General features: G+C 35.3%; 1 long non-coding RNA gene and 2 other non-coding genes across 3 annotated transcripts; 2 read left to right on the forward strand and 1 right to left on the reverse strand.

Moving 5' to 3' along the window:
• Positions 1–4,117: 4,117 nt before the first annotated feature.
• Positions 4,118–5,294, reverse strand: LOC103721241. Its single transcript, XR_606285.3, has 3 exons — positions 5,118–5,294; positions 4,978–5,019; positions 4,118–4,687 (listed from the first exon to the last, which is right to left on the reverse strand). It is a non-coding gene; the product is annotated as an uncharacterized LOC103721241 (long non-coding RNA).
• Positions 5,295–18,798: 13,504 nt separating this feature from the next.
• On the forward strand, positions 18,799–18,914 carry LOC113462121. The gene has a single exon (XR_003384330.1). It is a non-coding gene; the product is annotated as a small nucleolar RNA U19 (small nucleolar RNA).
• Positions 18,915–19,082: 168 nt separating this feature from the next.
• On the forward strand, positions 19,083–19,223 carry LOC113462122. The gene has a single exon (XR_003384331.1). It is a non-coding gene; the product is annotated as a small nucleolar RNA snoR138 (small nucleolar RNA).
• The last annotated feature ends 3,208 nt before the right edge of the window (positions 19,224–22,431 follow it).

Below are 22,431 nucleotides of genomic sequence, written 5' to 3' on the forward strand. Positions count from 1 at the left end.
GACAATCCAGTTTCGAACTGGGTTAGGTATGGCATTATTGCCACTGCCACCTGATGCCTTTAATGGCATTAGGAAGGCCTTCTCAACGCTATTTGAAAATGGTTCCACCGCTTCTCCTTTCCAAAAAATGTACAAACAATACCGATTCAGACTATTAGAAGGAGGATCCAAAGCTAAATAAAGTGTGCTTCCTCTCTTCTATCTCCTTTCCACCTTTTTTTGGAGGGAGGCTTGAAAAAATAGCTCAAAAATTGCAAAATAAGGAGAGATCATGCCAAATTTTTTGATTTGAGCTTGATTTGTATCATTTTAAAGCAATAAGCCGTATAATCTAGGTTAAACCGGAATTATAGAAATATCAAAAAAAATAAAAAATAAAAAAAATATCAAAAAAATCAAATTAGACTTAAATTCATAAAAAAAGTTTGAAAAAAGTGACTACTAATTAATTTTTTTTGAGAACTCCTAAAAAAATTAGGGTGTGCCGGTTCGTGAATCGGCATGCCTTACCGGTTTGGTTCGGTACCGAACCGGTACCGAGCTATACTAGGCACCGACCGATACGGATCTTGGTACCGGTTCAGTGGATCTTAATTACAAGTCTTATTGAAGATCTAATAACATCCAAACTTCATAGCAAATGCATGCAAAAAGGTATTCCCATCCTTATCCTCCTTAGTAACAAATGTTGGTCCCAAGAAAAAAGTTATTCTATAACAATGAAACCAAAAATAAAGCAAAACCAAGTATATAATGTTAACAAAAAAAAGACAACATACAAGAAGGCATTCTCATCTTGACCCAAAACTTAGTCTACAATGTTTTTTCCAGAAATCATTAGCAATAACTATCTTGCCTAGCATGGTTGCAAACAAGTTCTAATAAATCAAGGGCGATAGAGTTTTAAGCCTTATGCCAAAAGTACTGTTTCCTAAGGAAAAAGAATCTTGACCTTTCAGATTAGAAATTCTTTCATTAACTTTTTTCTCCTCAAGGGCGAGATGCAAATAGCCACACCCTGATCTTCATAATAGTTTTAAAATTTTAATCCTTTCGAGATGGAGGACATTAGAAAAAATCCCATTGACCTATCTAATCATGGCATTGACATTGGAGGAAACATCAAGAAAGAGCAAAAAATACTTAAGAAAGCTCAATATCCCAATTTAAAGTTCCTTCCAAAATCTAATGCTCTTCTTTTGGCCAGCATTAAACTTGTCATTATTCCAAACCCTTCATTTCATCTGTGATGCATTTCCATTATATAAAAGTGTCACAGGTAGCACTAACCCTCTATCCCTCCTTTGTGAAAATAACTTAACTAGTCACAGAGTATCGCAAACCATCAATTGCTTTGGCCTAACCTCTATGACACAACTATTTCCCTACAAATGAAGCATTTAGCTTCTTGATATCCTAAAACTTATATCAGCTGCCTTTTACTCAAGAAGCCCTATCAAATTGAAATGATATCAAAATACTGTAAATAGATCATCAATATTCTTAAATTTAGTTTCAGAAACAGTGATCTGCAAAACTTACAAATGAAATGAACCAGATAGTTGGAGTGAATGCTTTTCACTAGAACAACTCTTTCCCTGAAATACGAGCCAAATATTTCATCCTTTTAAACCTTTATTTTCTATTCCGGCAGAGAATTACAATCATGTCATTTTTCCAAGCATCCAAACAAGGACAAAGGTATTCAATTAGTAGTCTATAATCAGTCTTAAGTCAATGAAATATGGAAGAGTCAACACCCTTCTCGTCATCCTAATTTCTACCAGAGAAAACAATAACATCAGGTTCTAACATCCATTCAAATCAAAATGAACTTTATATTGCACCTTCTCCAGGTTGACAATACTAGACATTGGGGCATGATTTGCCAACATGTGAAAACTTGGATCCATGTCCCCCTGACCAACTAGCTATTCCCCCAATAACCCTGCCCTTTTAACCATCACACATTTCATTAAACAGCTTGACTACCAAAGAAGAGAGGGACAAACTTTAATTGTTTTACTATAGAAAAGAATAAACAAGGAAGAAAAGATCAACTAACCGAAACTGAATTTTCATTATGAAAATACAATGCATCAGCTATGCAACTTTCACCCATATGTCATCCTATCTATCACATGCCACATTCAACCTGAATACACCATATCAAATTTTTCTAAGATAACACAAAATTATACAGAATTCAACGATGCAGTAATGGAACAACAAAAATATTTGGCAATGTGACATCTAGTAAAGAGGTAAATTTGTTTGTTACAAAATCAAGAATTGGACCTTTTGATTAGCTCCTTGAAAATAATTTCATGGTTTTGATGCATGCTTAAATATCCTTTTCTGGTAATGTTTGAGTTCATTCTTAGTGACATAATAATACATCACAAAAAAGAGCAGCTCAATGCAAGAGGCTCCCACCATTGCAGGGTCTAGGAAGGGTTAGATATATGCAGCCTTACCCCTGCATGCAGAAAGGTTGTTTCCATATTTCAAACCTATGACCTCCTGGCCACAATGGAGCAACCTGACCATGGTACGAAGGCTCACCCTCTTCAACAATGGTACATCATAAAACCTCAAAATATGGATAAACTAAAAGGAAAAGAGATTAAGGAGCACAATTTTTTTTTGAACTCAAATATCTTTATTCATCTATTTCTCCTCAAAGTCCTCCATAAACTCAAGTTTCTAAAAGTAGTTAATACTTCGAGTCTAACAAGTACAAACCATATAGACCATCCTCCTATCTAGCAGGAAGAGAGCAAGAGAGAGAGAGAGAGATAAAATATCTTCTCTCACTTAAAACATTCTTGAATTTAAACTCACTTATATAACTCATCTTCGAAAAGAAAAGAAATCAGATATACAACAAGTATCCATCCTCAAAAATCATTCATCCATCTCATGAAGAAGCACACTGTTCTTATCCCCTTAATACAACAAACAACCTCGATATCTTGTGTCCAGATCAACTCATCCTTCCCTCTCCAACCCTACCTTTAAATCATCAGCAAACATCTCATGTTAAACTCCTAAAACCAGTTTTCTATCTCTCACCTATACATCTCTTGTACAAGCATAAAAATGAGATTCTCTTCCACTTCACACACTTCTTCTGCTTGAGTTTCTTTACAAACTCGTAATTTAAAATGATAATATATATGATATCTCTAAGTTATTATCTGACTTCACTAATTCCAGCCTAGAATGCAACCCACAACATGGTTCAATATCTCCTAATTTCATCCAACAGTACAGCCCAAAAAAAGAGTCCAATGATCATTTGGTCCTGTTTTACATACAAAAATAAGGAATTCCTAAACTTGTCAACCTTACTCATCACCAAAATCATGCGTAAAGTTGGTGATCTACATTTTCATAAGCGCCGCACCAATCGAATTATGCTTCTTAGTAATGAAAGAAACAAAATACACTTATATTGGGCATGATACTTCTTGTTTCATCAAAGGAAAAGTAATCACAACCCAAATCACCTTGAATGCAGTGAGGACCAGTCCATGTGCCTATGTCCCATAGAATCGTTATAACAATATAACAAAAGAAAGTAGGGATTCTCTGTCTTTGTCATATACAGAAATGCTACTTATATCACTCCACAAAAGCAGAAAGCCACTTAGTCTAATTGTTGTCATGCCAAGTCCTCCACTCACGGTATCCTCCCTCTTATTTGACTCTAATTTCTCTTTCAACAAATATGAAGCAGATATAATTCCAGACATAAAGAAGATTTAGCTTATATTGACCAAGCAATCTTGTAACTGCATACAATTTCTGTGCTTTCCTCAACACTCACACGTCAAGGGATAATCAGTGATAATCTTCATTAAATATTTAAATTCCCTTTCATCACAAACTCCTCCATACGAGTTACATAAACATTACATACTTTTGCAAGTCCATAGCTCAGACTGGTCAAGAAAAGTTAAAGTAACACAGAAACCTCACACAAAAAAGCTACAAAGCTTGTTAGTAACTTTAGATTCTTGTTCTCACTGATAACATGTACCATGTCATATACTTGCTGTCAGTGATAGGTGCAATAGGAGAGCTGCACATCATCTGTCTTGGGAGCTTCAAATTAATAATGCTTAAAAAACCTTTCACCTAATTTATTTTTAAATTTATCACCACTATTACTGATATACATATTCTCAACATGTGAATGGAAAAAAATGTCCATTGTCTATGTGATGAAGCAAATACTCCTAGGATCACATTAGACCTACTAAATTCCACTGTTGAACTATAATAGTTTCCACTATCAGTGGCAGTACAGGGGACCCAACACATTCCAAAAGAAAAAAAGGGTAATGGTACGCACTCGTCACATTCAAATGGATGGATCTTTAAGGAAGTTTAAGCCCACTAGATAAGCAATAGGCGGTACAATGAGAATGTGACCTTAGGTGAACCATATACAGCTTGTTCTTCTTAAAGTGACAAATTCTCAGTAGCCTCTCCACCTCTCCCCAAACATTTCTACCAATAAATTGCCAAAACTAACATCTCCGATGGAGAACACCAGGGTCAACAAACAGCACCTATTAGATATGACCCTGAAGATCAGCAAAGTCATCAAAAAGCCATCAATATAAACTGCACCTCATCACTGAGCATATATTTCATTCTCAATCGTGAGAACAGCGACCTGAGATCCATAACATCAGAAAGTTGGACAGAACAAAAACATCAACAGAAATGGTAATGAGGGAACACAATTATCATCATCAAAAGTTCAGCATCAAGTATCATAAATTCATAATTCCACTAAGAACTGGAATCTAATAAACATTAAGATCCCACACTTCAAAAAAAAAGCATAATAATCTAGGAGAAACATGAGATGTGCGAAAACTGTACAGAATCCAAAGCAAAGAGAAATTAGGAAGAAACAGTGGAGCAGAAGAAACGAATCAAGAAGAGCAAGAGAACCCTAACCTCCACCGTTTGCCCTCTGTGTCGAGTAACCATCGGTCCAATCTGACAACAAAAAAATCTTGCTGTGATCAATTAGACATAGAGAAGAGAATTTAAACCTGCGCTTTGGGGAGCTCTTTCTGTGAGGCGATGGATCTAACCTTTCCTTTCTTTTCTTCTTTCGCTCCCATGCACGTCTTAGAAGAGAGAGAGAGGGAGGGGGGTGGGGGCTGGGGCAGCAGCCAACAGAGGAAAATAGAACAGCAACCGACTAAACTGCCCGATGCGTCGCTTCTCTTTATTCCTTTCTATCCCTCCCTCTCTTTCTTCCGCGTTACGCCCACATGGCCGGCCACATCAACGGAAAGCTCAGTATGTAGCGCCAGCTGTTTGATGTGTACGATTTTTTATTTTTTTTAATTATCTCAGCAATGATATCTGAATTTTTTTCTAATTTTCAGAAAACTAGTTATGGCCAAAGATAAAATTAATATATATATATATATGGCTTTTCTATAAAAATAATTTTTTTATATTTTATAAAAATAAAAATGCATATGCAGTATATTTTCACAAATTGAAAATTGAGATAAAAAAATAAACTTATAGATAGAATAAAATGTTTATTCTACTAAGAGCATAACAAGAATTTTACCTAACTTTTTCAAAAAATAAATGCTTAATGTGCTACTTTTCTATGGCCAACTAAATATAAAAAAAATTATTTTTTCATGCATCATATATACAGATATCAGCTTTTTTAGAAAAAAAAATTACAATGCTGCGAATCAAATATGTCCTAAGCAGTGCTATTTGGGACTCCTATATTCTCCACATTACTAATATCTAATCTGGTAGGAAGAGATGGTTGTGGTATACAGAGGATCGGTTGATCAATCACGTTGGTGTATATATGGGGGGATGACTGATTGTATGGTACAAGATATATATATACCATGTGGGTCTCATACCATCAAGATCCTGTCATGGTCACAATCCTCCAAATTTCACCTTCAAATGGGAGAATATCTCTACTCCCTTCAAGCCATATCTCGAAAATCAAGTTCCAATTTATTTTTCTTTTCGTCACACATATTAGAAGCTAAAAAGCTAGAGGATGTGCTAGAGATGGTGATTTCAATCCAATTCCTATTACCAATCCAACGAATGCACACTCGAGTTTAAAAATCCAAATAGGAAATTATGGCTAATGATGTTATAGGTAGCTATACATACTTTAAATCAATAATCCATCAACAGAGTGTATAGATTAATTACTGGTTAGCCTATATTTCTAGGATACGCACCAGCGGCAGGGCCTTGTGATGGTGCGAGAGGGGGCATTGTCCCCCTCTAAATCCAAAAATATTAAGCCACATCCATCTCAAACATGGCCCTTTGTTCTCTTGCTCTGTCTGTTTCCTACCCAGCAAAAGGGGCCTTATCTGTTTTATAGTGGAGTTTAAATTCCCAATACGAATCTTGACTTCTTTGGTTGCGTTTGAATAAATATGAGTTCTACTGCACGATGCGACTATATTGACTACTTTTCCATTTTTTTGCTGACATATTTGTTCTAAAATTCTGATCCCTACGTCTTGATAAAGTTTTAATTAGAAAACCAAATAAAATTTAAGATACTAAATTTTTTATAATAAAATAATTATAGCAAACAATCAAAAGTATTACAATCACATATTACAATCACATATTGCATGCGCAATCTTGATATATCATCTTAGAGCAATCTCCAAAAATCATGGAATATGATTGTCATATTTAAATTTAGCATTTGAACCAAATCATCGGATTTTGCTATTGTCCCTAGTATCTTTTCCATAATCATGGGATTTTGTTGTTTTATTTATTATATCTAGTCCCTCAAGTTAAGGAGCTCAACTTATATATAAAACACACCAGCGCTATTAACAAAACAAACAATTCAAATCTTATTTTTAATACAATTTTTTTATGGTATCAAAGCGGATTTTTTCTTAATAAGTCAGCCTATTTTTCTTGTTCTCCTATCATCCTTGAGTTGTTTATTTTCTTTGACTCTTTATTCTCTATTTTGATAATCATGGCCTCTTCTAATGTTATTTCCAATTCTAGCATTGATGTAATGTCATCATTCTTTCTCCAGCACTTAGATAACTCGGGTATGGTCCTAGTCTCTCAAGTCCTCATTGGTGACAATTATCCTCTATGGAGGTATGCTATGAAGAATGCTCTCTTAGCCAAGAATAAAATTGGTTTTATTGATGGCTTGCTTGAAAAGCCAGACAAAAATTCAGCAACACTTGATGCATGGCAAAATTGCAATGTCATGGTGCTTTTTTGAATTTGGAATGCAACCCATAGATCTTATAAACACCATAGTCTATTTTGAAATTGCAAAGGAGGCATAGGAAGACCTGAAGGAGCACTTTTTTCCATGATCTATGTCCACTTTCTACTTGCACTTATGGTGCAATGAAAGAGTTGAATCGAATTTTTCAAGATGAAAAGATTTTTCAATTTTTTATAGGGTTCAATGACTTCTTTTCAATCGTTCGGAGCCAAATACTCACCATGAGGCTGCTTGGCGTTTTGACGAGAATGATCTAGTTACTTCGGTAACCAACGTGGAAGTCATAGCCATAGAGGTCATGACGGTCGAGGATAACCATACTGTAATTGCTACAAAAATCTTGATCACACACGTGACACTTGTTACGAATTACATGGCTACATGAACCGCAATGGAGGAACCAAAACTCCTACTTCTATTGCAAATCATATTGCCAATAGTAAAAATTCTTCTTGCCCCATCTATTGTGCCCCAACTCACACAAGAGCAGTATGCCCAATTGTTATCTATATTAAACATTGACAAAACCTCCACTTCCGTGAACATGGCAAGTATTCCTTCCAACTCATAATCCGTAACATGGGTAATTGACATAGGTGCTTATAACCACATGGTCTCTGACTAATATTTTTTTGTCACTCTAATGTTAAACAACTCCTCAGTCCATTAAACTACCTATTGAAGATATAATTCAGATGACCCAATAATTCAAATAACCCAAAAAGTGACTATCAAACTGTCTCCTTCTCTTGAGTTAAACAATGTTCTTTGCATATCCACTTTCAACTTAAATTTATTATCCATTAGTAAGTTTAATAAAAATATATAATTATGTTGTCATCCTTTTTTTTGACTGTTGTAGTTTTCAGGACCAGTCAACGAAAAAGCTGAATAGTGTGGGTGAAGAAAAGGATAGTCTTTACTGCTACAAGGGTTCGTTTTTCTTACTTCTACGATTTATTGTACTCAGTTAAGTCTTTGGCATAATTGTTTGGGTCATCCATTCATTCCAAGATTAAAGATTTTAGCTCAAGATATTTTTATTCCTCTTTCTACTTTTCAAAATAAAATATATTCTTGTGTTGTTTTGTCCTCTAGCCAAACAAACGGAAGCTCCTTTTCTTGCAAGTACTTTTGTTACTTTCTCTATTTTTAAACTTATTCATATGGATATTTGGGAAGATTATTCTATTTCATCTCATACTATTGCACATTATTTTTTTAACAATTATGGATGACTTTTCACATTGCACATGGATTTTCCTCATGCGATTCAAACATGAAATATTTTATTTGCTTAAAAAATTTATTGCTCTTGTAAATAATCAATTTTCGCATAAAATTAAAATTGTTATAAGTGATAACATGCAAAGTTACCTTGATTCTCTAAAAATTATTCATTAAAAATCTTGTGTTGTCACAGCACAGCAAAATGGTATAGTTGAGCACAAACATAGATGCCTCCTTGAAGTATCTTGATCACTACATTTTCAAGCCAACCTACCAACCTAATTTTGAGGTGAGTGTCTTTTTACTTCCGCTTTTCTTATTAACCGACTACCCTCCCTTATTTTAGGTGATAAATCTTCTCTTGAAATATTTTTTCATAAAAAAACCCTCTTACCACTAGTTATGTACCTTCAAATGTCTTTGTTTTGCTCATATCCAATCCAAAAATAAATTTGGACCTTGCGCACAAAAATGCAATTCTATAGGATATCCCTATGGCCGAATGGGCTACCTTATGTATGACCTACTTGAGAAAAAAATATTTACCAGTAGGGATGTTATTTTTCATGAATTAGTTTTTCCATTTGCCAACACATCTCATATATCACCTTCTTCCAATCTCCAATTCTTCCTCACATTACTAGTAATGGTGATTAAACCATCCTCTCTACTCCAATTGATCTTCCATCTTCACCTACCCAACCTTCTTTCACTTCTAATCAAGATTCCATCGAACTAGTTGATCTTTCTGAAACATCCCTTGATCCAGCTCCAAAAATGCTCCACAAGGATTCAACGTCCTCCCTAGTGGCTTTAAGATTTTCAATGCACTCAAGTTTGATCCTCTTCTTGCCCATACCAAAACAACCTCGTGACACGTACGAAGCATCCACTCCAAAATTATATTTTCTTTGATAAATTATCTAGCTCTCACCGTACTTTTCTAGCTTCTATTTTCTCTTACAAAAACTCAAGTCTTTTTCCTCAATAATGAAATATGCTCACTGGTGTGAAGCTATGGCCGATGAGATTAAGGCCTTAGAGCTTAATCACATTTGGACCATGATGCCACTTCCACTAGGCAAGTACAAATGGGTATAAGATCAAGTACAAGTTTGATGGTAGTATTGAATGGTATAAAGTAGGGGTGGCAATCGGGTCGGATCAGGTCAGATAGGGGTTGGGTTAGATGTGGGTCAGGTCAAAAAATCATCAATCTAAAACCGACCTTTTTATTAAGTAAGAAAAAATTTTAAATCTACATTTGATCTGTTTATTAAACAGGTAACCCAACCCGACCCACTAACCAATTTATTAAACATGTCAAGTTCGGTTTAAGTTAAATGGGTTAGACGAATTTTTAACGGATTAAATAGATTTAAAAAAGCTAAACAGATTAAACGGGTTGGGTTAAATAGGTCAGAAATAGGTTAAGCATGTTTCAAATAGGTTAAACAGGTTAAATAGGTCGGGTTATAATTCGACCTAATTATTAAATGGGTCAAAATGGGTTAAATGGGTCAATGGTTTAAATCTAAAACCAACCCATTTAACAAACAAGTTTAGAAGGGTTGACCCATTTATGAATCAAACCTATTTATATCAAATCCAAACCTGCTTAAAGCAAATCGTTCGCAGGTCAAGTTAATAGGTTGGGTCATAAATTGTCACCCCCAATCTAAAGTGAGGCTTATTGCTAAAGGCTATACTCAAGCTGAAGACTTAGATTGCCATAAAACATTCATTCCTATTGCCAAATTAGTCTCGATTCGTTGTCTTATTGCCATCGAAGATGCCAAATAGTGGCATTTGTACCTGCTTGATATTAATCATGCCTTCATCCATAGTGATTTAAATGAAGAAGTTTACATGCAATTACCACCAAGTTTTTCTCGAAAGAGAGAGAAAGGAGAACCTCAACAAATCCTTATATGGTCTTAAATAAGCTTCTCGTAACTGATTTTCCAAATTCTCCAGAGCACTAGTTCAGGCTAGTTTCACTAATCAGTTGTCGATTATTCACCCTTTACTCTCAAATCTAAGGGCAACACCACCATTGTGGGGGTATACCCATTATTGGCAATGATTCTTCTTCCATTGCTTCCACTAAATCTTTTCTCCAAGGTCAATTTCAAATCAAAGATCTTGGCACACTTAAATATTTCATAGGCATTAAAGTTGCATGCTCGAGTGAAGGTATTTTTCTCTCTCAATAGAAATATACCTTAGATATTTTTGAATATGTAGCCATTCTAGATGCTAAACTAGGACACACCCTGATGGAGCAAAATTTAAAATTATCACCTAATGATGGAGAACCTTTGCATGATCTTAGACCATACAGACGTCTGATAGGTCATTTGATCTATCTCAGAATCACCTATCCACATATTACCTTTGCTATCAATTTTCTTAGCCAGTTTATGCATGCACCATATCAACCCTATATGGATGCTACTCTTCGAGTGTTAAGATACCTCAAATCATGCCTTAGCTTTAGTATCCTAATGCCTACTTTGAACAACTTTCATCTCAATGCTTATTGTGATGCTGATTGGGCGACTTGTTCCACTAGTCGTTCTGTCACAGGTTATTGTAGCTTTCTTGATGATAGCCCTATCTCATGGCACATAAAGAAATAAAGTATTGTTCTCGCTCTACCACTGAGGTTGAATATCGATCAATAACCTCTACCACTTGTGAATTAGTTTGGCTCAAAATTCTGCTCTCTGACTTGGCTATTCACCACTCTCAACCTATATCTCTCTATTGTGATAACCAAGCAATACTTTGTATTGCTGCGAACCTTGTATTTTATGAGCAAGCAAAACACATTGAAATAGATTATCATGTTGTCTGAAAAAAACTACAAGCATGCATAATCCAGACCAAGTTTTTTTGAAGTGATAATCAATGTACCGATAGTTTTCCTAAGGCTTTGGGCCGTGATCAATTTTTTTATGTGCTAGGCAAGTTGAGTGTTTCGGATCTACACACCAACTAGAAGGGAAGTATTATAGTTGTCAGAATCATGCATAATCTCATCAATTATAGTATGCATGATCTTGGATACCATAGATGCCATATATTGCATGCACAATCTTAACATATCACCAGGAAGCAATCTCTAAAAATTATGGGATGTGATTGTCATATTAAAATTTAGTATTTGTACCAAATCATAAGATTTTGCTATTGTCCCTAGTATCTTTTCCATGATTATGAAATTTTGTTGTTGTATTCTACTATATCTGGTCCCTCAAGTTAAGGAGCTCAATTGTATATGAAGCACACCAATGTTATGAGCAGAATACGCAATTCAAATCTTATTTCTAATACAATTTTTTCGAAAAGAATGCATAGTGGGATATGATTTTTAATACAAGTTGATATTGCTTAATACTATACTTTAATAACTTTTAAAACAAAAAGTATTTTCAAAAATAAATGTTTAGTAAAAATATTTTAAAAAATGCTTCTACAGGTAGAAAAGTCAAAATACTTTTAGAATAATCTCTTTGGAAAATTATGATCACACCCTCTAAACTTAGGTCATATCCTAAAGACACACCCTTGATTTTAAAAAATTTCAAATGGATCCTACAAGTTTCCAAATAATTTCAAACTAGTCCTCTCGTTCATTTGTACATGACCATCTCATGAAAGCATATAAAGTTATTATAACATAAAAATACCTTTATTATGAGGTGATCCCCTCTGCGCTTCCCTTTTTATTCTCTCTTTCTCCTCCCAAATTTCAATCCATTTTTTCGTATTAAATACTAAAACAAATCTCCGTAAGATCACCTAATCCCAAATCCATCTCATAGGGACCAAAAAATTTAGACTTTGCTCATTAATTCGGAGGGAGTAGATCCCCTCTCAATTTCCTTCTTCATTCTCTTTATGCTCCCAAATTTTAGTCCACTTTTCACTATTAAATGCTTAAATAAACCCCATTAGATCATCCCATTCCAAATCCATCTTAGGGACCAAAAAAAATAGATTTTGTTCATTAATCTAAAAGGGATGATTCCCTCTCCGTTTCTCTCCAAGAAGGTGGAGGAGTATGTTGAAGCCGACATCCATGGTGGTGGGTTACAAGAACATTTATTAAGAGTTGAAAGATCACATCCTTCACTACTGAGAGAGTTGGTGAAGAGCATTCAAGTCTATTCAAGAGAAACCAACTGATTTAGGGCTCCAATTATTTGTGTACATTTAAATTTTAGGAGCTGTGATTTATTTATAATGTATTTTTCTTATACTTTGCTAAGATAAGTTTCAAAATTTGAAACTTAGAAAAAAGTCCATCCAAACCTTGAATTAGATTGTATTGAGCCTAGAAAAAAAAGGCTCGGTTGTAGTTTTGATTGATTGCCAGTAAAAATCAATTGGATTAATTATGAGCTCGGCTAAAATAATCGGACTATAATCTTGAAAAGATTATAGTGAAAATCTTTAAGAAGGGTATTTTAGAGAGTGGACGTAGGTGCAGAGTTGGCACCAAAGCACCATAAATTTGACGTATTTATGGTGCATGACTTGTGTGCTTTGATGTCTTGTATATTTACTTTTGTTAATTACTCGTTACAACTCACACACCTTCATTAAGTTTTATTTCGCTATATTTTACTTAAAGTTTTTGAAAAGCCCAATTCACCCTCCTCTTAAGCTACATAGCTGGGCAACAAGTGGTATCAAAGCATTAGTATCGAGCCCCTCATTGACCTAATAGTCAAGGAGTTAAAGATCTATGCTATCCCCAATTAGAATCTTTCTTGCTGAGGGATAGGCCACAAACAGATCTCCACTTTTCAATAGCATAAATTACACTTATTGAAAAGCACGCATGTGTATCTTTATCCATGTACTAGATTATGATATGTGGAATGTCATAGTTAATGATCCTCACACACCCATAAAAGTCATTGATGGTGCGTCTCTTTCCAAACCCAAAAAAGAATGATATGAGTATGATAAAGAAAATGGCACAACTAAATACTAAGACCATAAATGTTCTCTATTGTTCTCTAGACGCTAATGAATTTAATCATATTTCAATATGTAGTTCTGCTAAAGATATTTGGGATAGGCTGGAAGTAACTCATGAGGGCACTAACAAGTCAAAGAATCTAAAATTAATATGCTTGTACATAAATATGAATAGTTACAAATAGAATCAAATGAGTCAATCACTAAAATATTTACTAATTTTACTGATATTATTAATGATCTTAAAAGTCTTGGCAAATCTTATACCAATATTGATTTGGTGAGAAGGATTTTCAAGTCACTACCAAGAGCTTGGGAGGCCAAAGTAACTGCCATTCAAGAAGTAAAAGACCTCAACACCCTTTCTCTAGAAGAGCTGTTGAGTTCTTTGATGACTCATGAGCTAACCATGAAGCAGAACTCTCAAGAACAAAAGTCAAAGAAAAAGAGAACCATTACCCTCAAATCGATATCTCAAGAAGAGGAAGAGAGTGAAGATTCAGATGGTACTAATTAGGGTGATGAGGAGATGGCCTTAATTACAAAAAAATTTAGGCGATTAATGAGAAGGAGAAGACATGGAATGAAAAAAGGGCTATTGGCTAAGGGGGAGCCCAGGAAGAAAAAACAAAAGGAGCAGCTGCTGATGTGCTATGTGTGTAAAAAGCCAGGTCATTTTAGACCAGACTACCTATTGTTTAAGAAAACCCTCAAGAAGCTAAGGAAGAAAGCCATGGCTGTAACTTGGAGCGATAATGTCGAGTCAAGTTCAGAGGAGGAGACCCAAGAAACAAAAAATCTGTACCTCGTGGCTCATGAGGATGAGGTAAACTCTAAACACATTAGTGATTTCACCTTTGATGAGTTTCAAGAAGCTTTTAATGAATTACTAGATGAGTTCAGGAAGCTTGGCTAGAGAAATAAAGAACTAAAACTGAAAAATCAATCTCTTATAAAAGAAAATGAAGAAATCTTAAAAGCAAAACAATCTTTAGTAGAAGAAAACTAGAATTTAAGAAAAGAAGTAGATAAACTAAAACTAATTGTTGATAAATTTACTTTAAGTTCTAAAAAGCTAAATATGATCTTAAATAGCCAACAAACTATTTTTGATGAAGCTAGACTTGGCTATAATCCTTTACAAAAATAGAAATTATTAAAAAAATATGTCTATCAAATCATCAAAGTAAGACAACATATTTTAGGTGTGAAAAAACTAGCTACTAATTTTTTACCTGTAGTTATAGAGTAAGTAGCTCAATAAGTAAAGTAGCAAGTAAGAAAATATGGATTTCAAAATGAATCATAATAGCTAACCTTCAAGGATTCAAGAAAGCTTGGGTACTTAAGACAAAAACTTAATTTTTGTATTGCAGGTGTGTCTAGCAGCTCTTGGATTAAATAGAAGATGGTACTTAGATAGCGGGTGCTCTAGACACATGACAGGATGAATCACAATTCATTAATGCAGGGACCTTTAATGACTACCCATGCAATTTAAACTTTAGGAACTATGCATTTGAAACATTGATTTTCTTTTAACATATTTTAGAAACAACAAAACTATACTGCAAAAGTTTGCACAACTAATAACTCATTAACCAAGCTAGATGTGTAGCCCAAAAACCACATAAGCTTGGACTCGAGTTTGTAAATAGCTTAAATTCGAGTTAGCTCAAATATCCTGCTTGCCAATTAGAGCTCCTTTTATTAACTTGCATCACCACCATTTGGTGTCACTTACCCTAAAAGTTCCTCATACTCATATACATGTGATTAGTTAGTTGAGATAAGTCGAATGTGCAAGAATATAGATCAATTGGCCCAAGGTCGACAAATCCAATTGGGATCCGTTTTGTAGAGTATTAAATATAGATCAACTTGCATTTAATCTTTCAATATGGGACTAAAATAAGGTAAGAACAATTTGAACAAGAAGGCTCTAATGTTTGAAATTTCTAACCCCCACAAAAAAAAAAGAAAACAAAAAATTCCAAAGAAGTTATTTAAAAATTGAAATCATCTAAGATTCTCCTAAATATTCAAATAGTGAAGCTTATAAAACTTACTAGAATCATCTCTTCCAGGAAACTTATACTATGCAATGAGTAATTATCACTTGGAGATGAACTTCGCTTTTCTGAAAAAGACATATATAGTAGACTCCTTGCAATAAATCCTTGCCTTAGATTCAACAAGCCATATGTATAGTATGCACTAGTTGGGTCTTAAGTGGATTAGCCCTTTTAATGGATCTTGTATTGGTATTATGAGACCCGGCCTAAGCCAAAGGACCAGTTAGGTGGAGTAATTGGCTCATGTGAAACCCCATTCCATCAAAACCCTTTCCCACTCTCTCCCATGCATGACCCCCTATTTGTGCTCCTTTCTTTCTCCTTCGGAGTGTTATCACAACCTTGATCCTCTTCTCTCGTGACCTAGGATCCTTTACCATGCATAATGCTATACAGTGCTCGATGGCCTCCACCAGAAGACAAACAACTATCAGCAGCGACATATCGTGTATTGCACACAATGCATCGTGTATGGCACATAAAGCTATCCTACTTGATAAATGACTATCTCTATGATCAGATAATGTAGCAGCTATTAAGTATTATACAACACTCTGCAATGCAAACTGTGCACAACTGAGGATCCAAACCCACACCACCTCTTCACCTTGGTCCCCTTCAGTGGATCACCACAACCACCATAGCCCTCTCCCTCCTTCCTTTCTCTAGCACCCAGCCCACACCAGCCCACTTACTCTATCCTCTCTCTCTCTCTCTCTCACTCTCACTCTCATGTATTTTCTATCTATATTCCTCACTCAACCTCTCTCAACTTCTCTCTTATATTTGCCCTAATTCTAATAGTGAATGGAATTGAGTAGGAGGGGAGCAATTTATTGGACGAGGAGAAAGATAGTTTGGAGCCTTGGAATCTACTTGGGCTTTTAATTAAGATAAATCCTTGCCTTACTATCCTTTTAGATTGCATTAATTGTATGGAATTAATATAGAATTAGAGGAATCTTAGGGCTAGAGTTGGCCTTGGAAACCAATATTTAGGGTTAGAAATCTATAGTAATATGTGGGAAATGATTAATTAGATTAGTTTTGATAAAGAGGTGGTTATCTTGTATCGAATTTTAATTGATTGGTATTGGTCCCTTATTTTTATCAAAACATTTAACTTGTTATGATTTTGCTAAACATTAATGTTAGTTTAATTTTTATGTTTAGGTGCTATTGGATTGGATGGCATACCTTGCATATTGTGGGGGAGGGGAGGAGGGGGCAGGGAATGTTCTTCTAAACAATTTTGGTTTGGAAATTTTACTGGTGGAATGAGAATTCTTAACATGGATACAAGAGGCCAAATATTTGGGCTATAATGCACCAAAAAGAAAAAAATTTGAGCTATAAGTGGTGTTAACCCTCAAGATTTTCAACCTTTAAGAATTTTTTCTACGCAAAAATCCTAGCTTCATGAGTTCATAATGTAAATAGATCTATGCCTATCTTGGCAAGACTTCGCTCCCTTATCTCTCTCTCTAAATATATAAATAAAGAGAGAAAGCGAGAGAGAGAGAGAGATCTAACCTGTCCAAATCCAGCCCAAGTCTAGCCTGAGCCTAAAGTGAATCCTACACTTGGCAACCAGAGCTAGTAGACTGAATGATAGATCGATAACTAGAAAGAGTCAAAAAAAAAAGAGAACAAGCTAGCCTCGGTTGAAGCCTATCTTGTGAGCAGATCATTTTCATTTATGTCCAAACTATTGGTTCTTAGCTGATCAACATAGGTCAGCTTTAAGTCAAAATTTTGCCAAAAAAGCTGTAAGGCATTTTGTAGAGCAACGAGACCAAGTAAGAAATGGAAAGATAATGTCTCATAACTTTTAAAATATCTAGAAAAGCAATGCCAAGAAAAATTACACAATGCTAAGACAAATCCAATAGGCGTAAGGCTGCAAATGGGTCAGGTTGACCTATGCATGACTCGCTTAGACCTGATTCAAACCCGATTTAAGGACCCATAGTCTAGGTTCGGATTCTAAATTTGAACCCATTTTATATTTTGGCTCGGCTCGGATTTATTAAGTTCTAACCTGGTCTGATCTGATTTGGCCCAATTGTTATGTAGATCTAATTTGGGTCTTTTAACCTGTTAGTTGACCCGAACATAATATACCCCATTAACCTAAAGTAAAGGAGGGGGGGGGGGGGGGGGGCGTGCTCTTGTTGTTAAGCCAGTCTACTGTCTATAGTCTACTCTCCCAAAGTTCCTATTAGAAATTAGTTCCATATAATGGTGGCTTCTATCATCAATTAATTGGTTTAAAATAAATGGTGTCATCATCACACTAAACTAAGCTTCTTGATCTAATTTTGTTCAGGTGACTTAAAGGATGTTATGGCAAACTAGATAGCTGAATGATATCCTTGGATGGAAAATTTGACATTTAGATTGTAGATTGATAATGCAACTAATTTAGTATTCTTTATGCTCTGTTTTAGTCTATCTATAAACATAATAATTCATATAATTCATAGAAAATACTCACCTTTTGCAACACTTTTCAATTATTTTTTGAGTCTTGTTGGAAAAGATATTATCATACTAAATATGTCATAACATGCTTCCTAAGAGATATGGATATCTTATGATTTTCTTTTGTTTTAAATTTAACTTTTTCACTTTAAAACTTCGACCTAGATGAGATCCGGACCCAAATTTTCAGATCAGGATTGAGTTATACATAGACCCAACCGACCTGAATGATCTGTCGGGTTAAAAATTTTAGTTGTATATCTGACTCAACCAAATCTGATCTTGGGTTGGGCCTCGGTCCAACTTCAGGATTTGAACAAGAAACCAGATCGGGTCGGATCCCATAAATGGAAAGAAATCATGGCTGTTGATATTTTTTCTCCCTGAATCACAAACATAAAATGCATCAGTAGTATTTTGCGCCAAAAAAAAAAAAAAAGTCAGATGGAGATCACAGCCGTCCATTCCTCCTCGCATGCAGCTCGCGCTAAACCCAGCCTATACATAGCGCTGGCTCCTTTCAAGCACTCATTCGGCAAACCGAAACCCTAGCGTCCGTCCATCGCCGCGCTGCGCGACCTCTACGTCCCGAACGCTCTCACCTCTCTCTCTCTCTCTCTCTCTCTCTCTCTCTCTCTCGCGTCCTGCCTCTTTGAGTAGCCGTATGGTGATCTCTGGGAGCTGTTTGGCATCTCAAGAAATCATACCATCTGGTTTAGTTAGGAGGCGCACAGTGATAGTGTTTCAATCAACCATCTCAGGCCCTTTTGAGGGGACTCCATCTCTATTCCCATATGGTTTCCTCCAAGCGGCCTTAGACATAATCTTCTAGTCTTCTTTTTTTTTTTTTTGCCTAAAAAAGGTTTCCTTCTTTTATTCAATTTCACTTCTATATAGATCTAAATCTTCTTATTGTTGTCTTTTTTTTGTGGGGTTGGGATCTGCTTCGTTTTAATTTTTATTTCTACCTGATTTGCTACGGAAAAGGTAGAAGAGCCTCACGAATAACCGGATGCTGGAAAACAATGGACCGCATCCGGCTCAGACAGGGGCTCATAGCGACACGAATCCTTTTGAGGGAAAGGAAAGCATCTTATCCTCGCTATTCCTTTCTTAGATGGCTTCGGATATCCTTGACATGTCTTTTGAAGATTTTTGTTTGGATTTTATATGCTAGTTTGATGACGGATTGCAATGTTTTATCCTCATACTCTTTCCAGGTTATGCTTGGTTTTCTCAGCTTAATTTTCTTTTTTTTTCCAACCTAAATATTAGGTCCGGACGTCATGGGGAAATAAATGACCCAGAGGAGCACAAGGTTGCTGAGGAGTTAAAATCTTTGGATGTAATATCAGACGATAATATTGTCAAACATTTTTCTAGCAAAAAAGGCTGGTTAGATATCTTTTTCTTTAGTTAAAGTGGAATTGGAAAATCTAATGCTGATGTATTGATATTGCATATTGATACGGCTTAAGGTAAAAAAAAAAAATTTGATCCTGTTCCTGGGATTTTCAAATGAAGGGGATATGGTGGCAGGCTGTATGTGGATGATGAAACTTGCCTCTCAAAAACTTAAATTTTGACTTTGATGCAGCCAATATAGCTAAAATCATGCCTACAACCCAAGTTAATTCGTGAGGTTTATTAAATCCATTCGTGAGACATATGAAATATGTGTAGGATCATTGGTGTCCATCGATAAATTGATCGAATTGGCCAACCAAAATTGGCGGTCATTATGGATTGAATAGACCAAAGAAATTTGCATAGCAAAGACTGCAGTTACTTGTATTAATATCATAAGGATGATCCCTTCTTAAAAATATATCTTGACATGAGAAGGAAAATATACTAATTATATCATCCACAATCTCTTGAATATGGAGACATTCTTCAAACCAATCAGATACCTTTCCCACTCTGAGCGATATATATGGGAATTTTATCTTGTAAGGCTCAAGCAGAAACATATTGATTTCAACAGTTAAGTAACAGAAAGTTCAATTTGACCTAAGGATACAAAGTGACAAATCCAGAATCTCTTCTGCGCGATGTAATGCCAAAAATATCAAATTGGCTCATCCATCTTTCTTTATATTGGTCATTACAAGCCTCTTGAATATTCTCTTTTTTATTTTTTAATTTGTTATTAGATTTTTTTCTTTCGCGTAACATACATTAACAATAGTTTTGCTATTGATTGGAATTCTCTTGTTAAGATCCTATGAATCAATTACAACCTTGGATTCGTGCAAGAACCATGATTATTTAATCAAGCAAAGTTTCAAGCTAAACTTAAGGGTTCTCTGAATAAGAACTCTTTGGCAATCACCTATTCAATGAATAGATGTAATGGCTCAACTCAACCAAGAGAAACATTTGTCCTTCACTCAAAATGAAAGAAGCACTACAAGATTTTAGCTTTTTAGTGGATAGGCTTTGATTGGAGTTTAGGGGTGCAAATGAGTCTCACCAGAGTTGGCGGTGATGATTGGATCTAGACTCAATGATAGTTTGATAGCCGGAAAGACTTGAAATCCATCACCTCCATTTTTGTTGTAGAGGACTTAAATTAGAAGCAACAAAAATTTAGGGGTGCAAATGAGTGGAGCACCTTGCAAGGTGCTCGAGCTTGACTTGGGTCCAAGGTCAACTTGACTATTACGGAGTTTAGGGGTGTAAATGAGTCTCACCAGAGTTGGCGGTGATGATTGGATCTACTAGCATTAAAAGTCTCAATGATAGTTTGATGGTCGGAAAGACTTGAAATCCATCACCTCCATTTTTGTTGTAGAGGACTTAAATTAGAAGCAATAAAAATTTAGGGGTGCAAATGAGTGGAGCACCTTGCAAGGTGCTCGAGCTTGACTTGGGTCCAAGGTCAACTTGACTATTACAGAGCTCGAGTACCAAAATACTCGGCTCTAAAGCTCGCGAGCCTAGTCAACATATATTTTTTGAATAATAATATATTTTATTTATAATTTATTATTAATATAATATTTGAAAATATAATATTATGTTATATTTTATTTTAACTATATTTTTTAATTATAACCAAGGTTCAATTTCAAGTTGAAACTCAAGCTCGAGAATAGCTTGGTTAATATTCGAGTCGAGTTGATCTTGAGTATTACTTCTTCTTTTTTTTTTATCGAATCGAGTCGATCTTAGTTATTAAGGCTCGATCGATCTTGAGTGAAGTTTAAGCCTGAGTATTTTGGAGTCAATCTCTAGCTTCTAACTACTTGATTCGGCTTGGTTTTGCTCCCATAGCGGAAATAAATGAATTTGAACCTAAATTAAGGACCTATTACTTGTAACACACACCAAACTTAGACTACTTAGCATCTATTTAGCATTATTTTTTTCTAATTCTTTCCTTTTTAACAAAAACGGAATTCAATGCATAAAATAGTTTGGTTACCCTGCTTTTGTTTTTATTGTTATTTAAGCAACTTTCATTATTTCTAAAAAAAGTAAAAGTAAAATTTTTTTACTTCCAATCTTTTTAAAAGTGGATTTTCACCCTTTTCCACCCAACCACACTGACTCTCTGGGCCTCGCCATCCAACTCTCCTCCTGATGTCGAGCTATCCCTTGTCCCTAGCCACATCACTAGCCCCTCCTACTTCCTTTCTTTTATCGCTTCCTAAATTGCCTCTCCATCCAATGTCGAGCTCTTTTTTATTCTCGATCATATTGCTGACCCAACTCTGCTCCCTTTTCCTCATTGCTGGACATGTTGCTAACCCGCGTTGTGAAAGAAAAGCAAACTAAACATATTTCCTTTGATGAAAAATCTGGAAAAAAATAAAAATAAAATTTACATTTCTAATTTATTTTTTTTTAAATGACAACAATGCCAAACATAGCCTTAGAGTTCTATTCAAGACACTATTATGGAGAAGGAGAATCTAGTTATGGAGATAGAGAGCTGATACAAGCTGGTTTCAACGACTGTGGCTAGTACAAGTTGCTAGAAATTAGATACCAATGATCTCAGTCCGATTCCCAACCTCACCCAGTTTCAACCAGATAGCTTCCTATCTAAGCTTGGAGAATACGTAGATGCACACAAACACAAACTAGAAGAATGTTTTTAAAATTATTGCCCGTCCGATCTGATTCAAAAGATATTTTAAAAGTGGTCAAAACTTGTTCAAATCCAAAAAAAAAACAGATAAACTGGTCAGGTGTGCCGGTCTGAACCAGTTTGACACTTTTTTTTTTTTTAACTCAAAATTCTTTAAGATTGGGCAAGACTTTTGACCCAAATCAAGTTAAAATGTGATAGAAACAGTCCATCAACTCTACAACAACAGGCCGAACAACATT

This window comes from Phoenix dactylifera, chromosome 11 (genome assembly GCF_009389715.1).
Source record: "Phoenix dactylifera cultivar Barhee BC4 chromosome 11, palm_55x_up_171113_PBpolish2nd_filt_p, whole genome shotgun sequence".
In the NCBI taxonomy this organism is placed as follows: domain Eukaryota; kingdom Viridiplantae; phylum Streptophyta; class Magnoliopsida; order Arecales; family Arecaceae; genus Phoenix; species Phoenix dactylifera.